This window comes from Coregonus clupeaformis, unplaced genomic scaffold, assembly GCF_020615455.1.
Source record: "Coregonus clupeaformis isolate EN_2021a unplaced genomic scaffold, ASM2061545v1 scaf1818, whole genome shotgun sequence".
Lineage (NCBI taxonomy): Eukaryota > Metazoa > Chordata > Actinopteri > Salmoniformes > Salmonidae > Coregonus > Coregonus clupeaformis.
The window spans coordinates 59,039-69,224 of record NW_025535272.1 but is presented as its reverse complement, the minus strand read 5'-3'; the positions used below and the strand labels follow the sequence as shown (position 1 = coordinate 69,224).

General features: G+C 40.3%; 1 non-coding gene across 1 annotated transcript; it reads left to right on the top strand.

Annotated features, from left to right (window-relative positions):
- The first annotated feature begins 6,080 nt into the window (after window positions 1–6,080).
- On the top strand, window positions 6,081–6,263 carry LOC123487733. The gene has a single exon (XR_006659868.1). It is a non-coding gene; the product is annotated as a U2 spliceosomal RNA (small nuclear RNA).
- Window positions 6,264–10,186: the final 3,923 nt, after the last annotated feature.

Below are 10,186 nucleotides of genomic sequence, written 5' to 3'. Positions count from 1 at the left end.
AAACCACACAATCATTTGGCCTTTTTTGGGCTTGGGCTCATTATATGTTGTTAATGTAGGGCTCATAAAATGCATTTAATATATGTCTGATCAGGCTCAGGTAGCATCAGGTTTGTATTTTCATGCTGATCAAAGCTCTAATCAAATCCAGACATTTATAAGTGTTTTATAATGCTTTTGAATGACACTTCCGGTTTTGGCGGAAAATACCGGGTTACCCGGGAGAAGAGTGATTTATTCTCGGGATGGAACATTTGTAAAACACCGGGGAAATATTAAACCCTATTGCGCATACCAGTTGATTCACAAGACACCAACTAAGTAACTTACATATACGGTATTATTAATAAAGACAGGCTATTTTTATTGTTCATATTATTTGCGTTGATGATGTATTGAAGTCAAGTGGTTCAACATTCAAATGTAGTTGGATGGACCACACAGGACTGCTTGGAAAACGCGACGGTCGGTGGAACACTTGCGCCACCAAGTGGACAATTGCTTCAGTTCCCTTGTGGCATCAACGCTACCAGAGATATGTGATATAAGATCAAATGTTATGTCAATATTATTATCTCTAAATTGATTCCCCCACCCTATTTCATATATTATTATTCCGATTTAGCTGTTAATCTGGATTTAATTTATAAACACTTTCTGTCATTTCCGATTGGAGGTCAGATGACCACGTGACTTCAGATCCTACCAATTTGTTACTTTGTAACAGTCAAAAGTGGTTATTCCCAACGTTGATCAACTCCCAATCTATGACACGATTTTCTTTAAGTCGTTATCTTTGATATTTGGCGGACAGTTTACAGAGCTACGTTTTGTGTAAACGTCATCGAATATGACGTGCCCGAGAACGGCACCTTCCTCCCGAAAGCATTGCGGTATCGCTTCTCGGCCTTTTGGCTAAGATCAAGATCAAGTTGCAGTAACCAAGGAGATCCTGAAGGTGGAGCGATGTCGTCATCGTCCACGTCACAGTCGGCAGCCGCCGGACTGAAGAACACGCTGCGTTTTCAATGGACTGGAAAAGAAAAGTTGATGGAAAGAGTTATTTTTGGAAAGGACGTTCTTTTTGGACCTCTACGCCTGACAGCAGACGATGTGCACTGTCTGCAACAAAACACACCGGAGAAGTTTTATGATGTGTCGTTCTACACCATCACCAGGCTGGAGGAGGTGAGAGGGCTCTTCCGAGCGAACTCGACAGCACCCGCCCTCAGTAGCTTTCAAGTTGAGTCCCTGTGCAGGCACAATCTGAGGGTGCTAACGGTGCACATGTTCAACCCCTGGGTCACAGAAGAAACGCTAGTGTGCTACCTCAGCCGGTATGTGACCATCTTGCCAGGAGTGAGAGACATTAAGGACGCCCTAGGCATCTGGACAGGGAAGAGGCAGTTTCGCGTCCTGCTAAAGGAAGACGAGAGCGGCCATGATGGCTACCTCCATCCTCCCGCGTCTTTTTCTATCGGTGCAGACAGGGGTTACCTCATGTATGCTGGGCAGCCTCGTTTTTGCAGGAAGTGCAGCACGTACGGGCACCTCGCTGATGCCTGCACCCAGACAAGGTGCAGAAACTGTGGGGCCCTCGGCCATGTAATGAGGGATTGCACCGTGCCTAAGCGCTGCAGTCTGTGCAGCTCAGAGGAGCACCTGTTCCGTCACTGCCCAAAGGCAGCCCCCTCCTACGCCAGAGCGGTGAGCGGGAAAAAGAGCAGATGAGGGAAAAGTTATAGAGCTACGCGCTATTGAGGAGGTCGTGAAGGAGCTAGTGATGGAGAGAGAACTGCGAGAGTCTGAGGAGAGCGGGAGTGAGGCGCCATCATCACCTCATGAGGAGAGCGGAGCGGGGAGACAGGAGCTGGAGCAAGCAAATGGAGGAGGCTACGGGAGAGCCCACCGCGCCCGCCGCTCCGGAGAGCTGGACCACGGTGGGAGAGAGGAGGAAGAGCTCTGTCAAGAGGAAGCAGATGAGCCCTGTTTCCCCACTCATCCGCATGGAGGCGACGGAGGAGTCCGCCCTGGGGGGGAATCGTTTCAGTTGTTTTGCAAGCGGGGAGTCTGAGGAGAAAAGCGCGGGAAACCCGGGCAGCGCAGAGGAGACTCTGCTTTCCCTGTCAGGCGCGAGCTCTACCGACAGCAGCGGTCTGGCACCCAGCGGTGTTCCAGCACCCACACTGACTGAGGAGGAAAGGGTTTTCCCGACCCCTGTCTTTGTGGACAGTCCTCCCCCTGGGGACCACCGTTTCCCAGACAGGCCTCCTAACGAGGAACTGTACTTAAAGTGAGTCTGGAAATTCATGTCATATTTAGATAGTTGTCTGCTTCCCTCCTTTCCCCATGTCGTCCCTTTTTGAACATAGCTAGCATAAACGCTAGAGGGCTTAGGAACCCCGTTAAAAGGGCGACTGTTTTTTCCCATTGTCCTCCATTTGCTTCTCTGTGTGTTTTTTACAAGAAGTACATTTAAAAGATCAAAATGATGTGGAGAGATTTACGAGGGAATGGGTTCAGGGAGAGTCAAGGTGGAGTGTTGGCGGGGTGCATTCTACAGGGGTTGGTGTCCTATGTGGAAATAGGGATTTAAAAATAGTGGGAAGTTTTTCGGCAGTACACGGGAGGGTTTTAATAGTAGATATTGATTGGAGGGGCAAATGTCTTCGGTTAATTAATGTATATGCACCATCGACACCCAAGGAAAGGAGGGAAATGCTGAACAACCTAGACGCTATTTTTATGACAAACAGACAGGTTATTATGGGGGGAGATTTTAATGTATCATATGACCGGGGTAATCTGGGCGGGCATCTTGTAAAAAACCTAATAGAGAAATATAATTTGGTTGATACTTATAGAGTGGCGCATGCAAATGATCCCGGTTTCACCTGGGGAAACAGCAGGGGCGCGAGGAGCCGCATAGATTATGTGTTTGTTCCGCGTGGACTCGGTGTGTCCTCTGCCCGCGTCACTCCGGTTTTTTATTCTGACCACAGTTGCCTGTCTGTGACAGTAGAATTAAAAACAATTGAATTTGGAAAAGGATATTGGAAAATTAATAATGGTATTTTACATGACAAAACATTTGAGACTAGATTTAGGTATTTTTTCCAGGGCTGTGTAACCATGAAATCCTTTTATTCTACTGTCATAGACTGGTGGGAGAGCACAAAATTACGAATCAAGATTTTTATTCAGAATTATTGTAAAGATAAAGCACGTAATAAATACAAAGATTTTTATAAGTTGCAGAACGAACTAGAAGATCTGCACATCCAAGGTAATTTGAATGGTGGTGGTTTAGATAAAGACACATTGTGTAACCTGCAGAAAAAGCAGCAGGCCTTTTTTGAAAAGAAAGCTCGAGATTTCATGTTTAAAAGTCAACAAGATAAATGGGATAATGATGAGAAGTGCTCTGCATATTTTTTTCAAACAAATTAAGTCACGGGGAAAGAGGAGGACCATTTCGGCTTTATTGAATCAAGACGGGGAGACGGTTGAGGATGGAGATGGCATGCTTGGTGTCGCTACCCAGCACTTTTCTCAGCTATTCCAAAAGCAAACAATTAATTATGAGAAGGGGACTACTTTTTTAAAATGTGTGGATGTGCAGATACCTTTAGATATTAGAGACCAATTAGAAGGGGAATTGAATTTAGATGAAATATATATGGCACTGAAGAGCATGAAAGATAACAAAGTACCAGGAGTGGATGGGCTCTCTAAAGAGTTTTACATAGTTTTTTGGGATTTAATTGGATGTCATCTTTTGGAAGTATTTAGAGTTATTTTTGGTTTGGAGCATATGGGAGGTTCAATGTGCGAGGGGGTAATCTCGCTACTTTACAAAAAGGGAGACCCCAAGACACTAGCAAATTGGAGACCTTTAACAATGTTGTGTGTAGACTATAAAGTATTAAGTAAAGCCATAACTAATCGTCTGTCTTCTGCCATGGCATATGTTGTTGGTTTAGACCAAACATGTGGTGTGGTAGGGAGAAAGTTAACCTGGAACTTGCAATTGCACAGAGACGTTCAAGCATATTTAGAGGAAAGGCACCTGCCAGCTATTACTGTAAATTTGGACCAGGAAAAAGCCTTTGACATGGTAAACCATGAGTTTTTGTTTAGAGTTCTGAAAAAATGTGGTTTTGGAAATAATTTTATGAAATGGGTAAAAATTCTTTATAGTAATGTGGGAAGCAGAGTAAATATTAATGGGAATATTGGAAATGTAATCAAGCAATTACGAGGTGTCAGACAGGGGGACCCTCTCTCTGCGCTATTGTATGTTTTATATATTGAACCTTTCGCATGTGCAATTAGGACAAATTACAACATCAAAGGCATTATATTACCTGGAGGGGATATTCTAAAAATTTCACAATACGCAGACGACACCATTTTATATTTACAAGACGACCTGAGCTTGAAAGAGGTTATCAAAGTCATTGATGAGTTCTCTGTTGCCTCCGGGTCTAGGATTAACAAGAATAAAACAGAAATAAAATATATGGGACAGTGGAAATGGAGATCTGATCAGTTATGTGGTTTGACTGTGTGCACAGGACCAATGGTAGTGCTCGGGATATCTTTCGGAAATCAAATTAAAGATGACATGGTTAATTGGAAAGAAAAACTACTTTCGCTTAATAAAAGATTGGGACTGTGGAAAGTGAGGCGACTATCTTTTAGTGGCAAGGTGTTAGTGCTGAAGGCGGACATTCTGCCTTCATTACTCCACCTTGCATATGTGTTTCCCATGCCGGTGTCTCTAAGGAAAATGTTCATACGTGTACTGTTTAATTCTTTTGGGGGGATATGAGTACATCCGAAGAGATCGGATGTACCAGCCTATAGAGGCTGGTGGAAGGGATTTCCCTCATATTCCTCTCAAACTAGATGCGTTGTTCTACTCAAACGTTTGTTGTCTTTTGTCGTCTTCTGTACACAAATGTAATATATTAATCAAATTCTGGCTGTCCATACCGTTAAGGTTTATGGTGGAGTGGGATAACAGTAAGCCAAAAGCTGAAATTATCCCATTACATTTTAAGAAAATAGTTGAATGGGCAAGGAAAAACCCAGTCTGCAAAGTAAAAGAAAATGTAATCAACCACAGACTGCTATATGTGAAATTAATAGAAAATTGTCGTCCTAGAGACCGATTACCAATATCACCTTCCACCTGGCTACGGGCACAATTAAAAGGTTTAGACAACAGACTGAAAGATTTTAATTGGCTTGTTTTACACAGACGTCTTCCGGTCCGTTCAACATTATATGATCATAATTTGACCCTGAATAAATTTTTGTCCCAGGGACAACTGTTTCGCAATTGAAACAATTCCCCATGTTTTATGGGAATGCTCTTTTGCCCAAATATTTTGGAAGAAAATTAAAATAGATTTTAATATTTTAAAAAACATTGATTATGAAGGGGTAGCCAAATTTGAACTAAAAAATGTGGAAAAGGTGCAATTATTAGAATTAGTGACTCTGGTGTCCCTTATCAAGACTAAACTTTGGGAGGCCAGATGTGGTGCGGTCAATGACACCCTCAAGTGGTCACCGACGGGATTGGTTAAATTTATAAAACAAGAAATTTGGAAAAAAATACAATTCGAAATAGATAAGTGGGGCATCACATCTGTTAAACATAGATGGAAAGGGATATACCCTTCTTTGTAAATGTTTTTTTTTGTAGCCTATATATAGGCCTATGTATAACTGTATTCTGTCATGTAAATTGAAATGTAGGCTAAGCCTTTGTAAATATTTGATATACACTGAGGTTTATTCAGAGTTCCCTTTGGTATATGTGTATGATTTTATTTCTATAATAGTTTTTATTCCTTTGAAAGATCAGCTTTGGGAGATTGTTAGAGGCAATTGTTTACATGCTTCTCTTGAATGTAGGCCTTTTAGCTGGTCAGGTTCCTCAGAACAGCACTTTTTTTAGGAGTTTTGCTATTTTTATACGGTTAAGGTACTGTTTTTGTAAATCCATGTTATGTACAACGTTATGCACTGAATTTGTACTTGTATTTGAATGTGAAATGAAAATAAAAATTATTTTTCCAAAAAAAAAAAAAAAAAAATCTGTTCTTATCAGTTTAATATCTGATACGTCCCCTATCTGGGGACCATATATTAAATTGATTTTTGGAACAGGGAGATGGAATAGGGGCTTGCTCCCTCCACTCCACGCATCGACCTGGTATTGCAGTACCTCCAGGAATGGTGCACCCCCTGTCATTGTAAAGATAAATCAGGCAAAGACAACAGAATTACTTTGTTATATTCCATTAGGATCACGATGTATTTTATATTTTCACGTTTGACCATCTTCATCTCAATCTCAATGATGGCTAGAAAGTGATGGTGAAGTCAGTCACTGTTATATTGACTATGATAGCTGATGTGAATGGTGCGTTAATCATCTAATCAAATCAATGTTTATTCGTCACATGCACAGGATACAGGGTGTAAATGGTACAGTGATAATGCTTTAAAGATAATGCTTTAAAAAAATCTTGGCATAGATTGGGAGTTGATCAACGTTGGGAATAACCACTTTTGACTGTTACAAAGTAACAAATTGGTAGGATCGTAAGTCACGTGGTCATCTGCCCTCCAATCGGAAATGACAGAAAGCGTTTATAAATTAAATCCAGATTAACAGCTAAATCGGATTAATAATATATGAAATACGGGTGGGGGAATCAATTTGGAGATAATAATATTGACATAACATTTGATCTTATATCAAATATCTCTGGTAGCGTTGATGCCACAAGGGAACTGAGCAATTGTCCACTTGTCGCAATGTTCCACTGACCGTCGCATTTATGTTGAACCACTTACTTCTCATCATCAACGCAAATAATATAACAAAAACCTGTTTTATTTTACATATCTGTAGAGCCTTGTACGATAAGACAACGTTGAAGAGGCCTTATAAGTTGCCGTCCTAAATTACTAGAGGCCAAACTTCAAGATGTCCATGGCACTACTGCAGTAAAAGCTAGGCCTCAGTGCGGCCTACGGAGCGGTCGGTGTTGGTCCTCTGCCTAAATGTTTCCTCCACATAATAAACTGTACAAACATGGCACTTTAGAGGGTTACTTTTACAATTAGCCTTACTGAGTCACTACAACAAACTTCCTATCATGGACATGAAATGCCATTAGGCCTAATGAAGATACCGTACATGTAAGTTACTTAGTTGGTGTCTTGTGAATCAACTGGTATGCGCATCAGGGTTTAATATTTCCTCGATATTATACAAATGTTCCATCCCGAGAATAAATCACTCTTCTCCCGGGTAACCCGGTATTTTCCGCCAAAACCGGAAGTGTCATTCAAAAGCATTATAACACTTATAAATGTCTGGATTTGATTAGAGCTTTGATCAGCATGAAAATACAAACCTGATGCTACCTGAGCCTGATCAGACATATATTAAATACATTTTATAATACATTTTACAAATCCAAATCCCAGATGAAGAATAAGACACTATTTCAAAGCATAGTACATGGAATGTTAGCCAAGTACAATGTAATTACTAGTTGTTACACAGGATTTAGCCAATTAAAATTAAGTGTATCTTTAGGAGTACTTGTAATTAATGTGTACAGTACATTACCCATCCTGACAACCTGGCCCTCAATTTAAAGCTTGTGGAAGTGACATCCAAGTGGGAGAATAAATACACTAGAACACCACAGAGTATCTGTATAGGAAAATCATTCAGAGCACACTGTGCTGCCAATCACAGTGTAATGTGCGACATTTTGCGGGTGTGGAGAGCTCGTTAGAGGATAGAGGAAGCTTGCCTTGAAGCGCTGGGCATCGTGTTATGACCTGCATTATCTGAATTAGGCCCACATAATTATACCTACGGAGGAGCGGCTTCTATGGAGGAACTTTGAATGTCTTTGAACTTCAGAGTTTGTTTAATTTTGGAACAGAGCAGATGTTAGCTAGCTAGCTAACAACCTTGTTTGTAAAGTGCAGCACTAGAATTAAAAACAGGTCTTACCTTTTTGTCGTTAATAAATCCAATGTGAAACGTGGTGACTATAGTATCCTTAACTATCATTGAAAAAGTTAATCCATTCTTCTCAAATTAAACATATCTCCCTAATTTCTGAATCATGCTTGTAACGTTGTCAGTCGGATACAGTAACCTATGCTTCAGAGGGGAGGAGCCGGTAGTTTCCACACGCACACCCACTGGCAAAGATTTCCATTCCAGCTGGCAGGCAGAAACTGGAATACGTTTCTAGATTGAGCTTTGTTGCGATTTTTGTGGGACTGGGAAAAAATTCCCGGAAAGTAAAATAACGTTATTACCTGGATTCCATGCTTTTAAAATAACTGCTGTTCCTGAAAAGTATGGAACACTTTAGTTTCCGGTTCATTTTGACGTTCTTTTTCGGTTCTGTTCCCTGAACCGGTTCCAACCCTAGATTACAACACATGTAGAAAACTGCTGGACATTACATTAAGGCAGCTTCAAAATAGTAGTGCAACCGTCAACTTCCCTGTCTCTCTGATGCATACACACTGTCTGCAGTGAAGTCCGTTGATGTAAAACGAACTCAGAAATCTAAAATAAATTGATTCTTTATTAGATTATCTTGACGAAATGATGTACATTCAATAACGCAGACAAACCCAAAGTCACTAGTTAGCTATGTGACTTGTAAATAGTTTTTATCACGTTCTTCACCTCACTCGGTTTGACACAAAAATAACACATAGCTAAAACCTTTACCAAACTTGATGATACCTTGACGTATTTGTAAACTAGCATGATATGAAATGTTCTTTCTATATTAGAAAGTTGAAACGTGCTATTACATAACTGTAGTAATACATTTGAAACGGACACAACAGCTATTGTCTTGACAGCACAGTTTTAGCAATTTTTTCTTTATCTGAAGAATGGTGCCCGCCTGACCACTGAGGTATAAGAGGTGGAGACTGTCTCCAAGATGGCCGACCGTTGTTTTCAACGTAATCTACTCACGTTCGCATCAGGCCAGGGTTCTGGTTGGGAAGTAGCCATCCTATGTACCTAGAGGAGACTGGCGGTAGGGTACTAGGGGGTAACTCGCCCCCCTAAGAACAATGTCTAATTGCTGACACAAAAAAGCAAAACAATTTTTTTTTGGGGGGGGGGATTATGTGGATGAAGGTCATGCTTAGGCTAATAAACTATAAAGTGAAATAAATTGCTACAGTTTACACTTTTTGAGTTATTTAATGAAATGTTGTTTTTAGAAAAGGGGCGTTTTTTAAAGTCGCGGGGTAAGTGCCCCCCTTCAGAATTGACCATTTAAATAAATGTAGCCTATTTATTCATTACTACATTTAGCTAACATTATATAGTTAATCCAGCCAGGTATATAGTTACCTTTGCCTCGATTCGGCAGTGTTGTCCAGATCATCATGGCATTTGTAGTTTTTTAGGATAGCCACATTAGCAGTTAATTAGTGTTTCTTTTTGGGGGGTAAATGCAGGTGAATATATTGATCAAAGTCACCTTGTCCTAGAGAGATTTACACTGTTATCAAAATGTTACGCCAGGGTAAGCCTATCTTCCACCCTATGTAAAGCTGGGATATATAAGATACCCCATAAAAAAAATAAAAAAAACACTCTAAAATGTGAAGTTTTGTCACACAACACAATGCCCAGTGGTGTAAAGTACTTAAGTAAAAATACTTTAAAGTACTACTTAAGTCTTTTTTTGGGGTATCTGTACTTTACTATTTATATTTTTGACAATTTTTACTTCACTACATTCCGAAAGAAAAATATGTACTTTTTACTCCATACATTTTCCCTGACACCCAAAGGTACTCATTACATTTTGAATGCTTAGGACAGAAAGAATGGTCAAATTCACGCAATTATCAAGAGAACATCCCAGGTTATCCCTACTGCCTCTGATCTGGTGGACTCACTAAACACATGTTTAGTTTGTAAATGATGTCTGAGTGTTGGAGTGTGCCCCTGGCTATCCATAAATAAATAAATAAATAAATAAAAAATGGTGTCATCTGGTTTACTTAATAAGGAATTTGAAATGATTTATACGTTTACTTTTACTTTTGATAGTGAAGTATATTTTAGCAATTACATTTACTTTTGATAATTAAG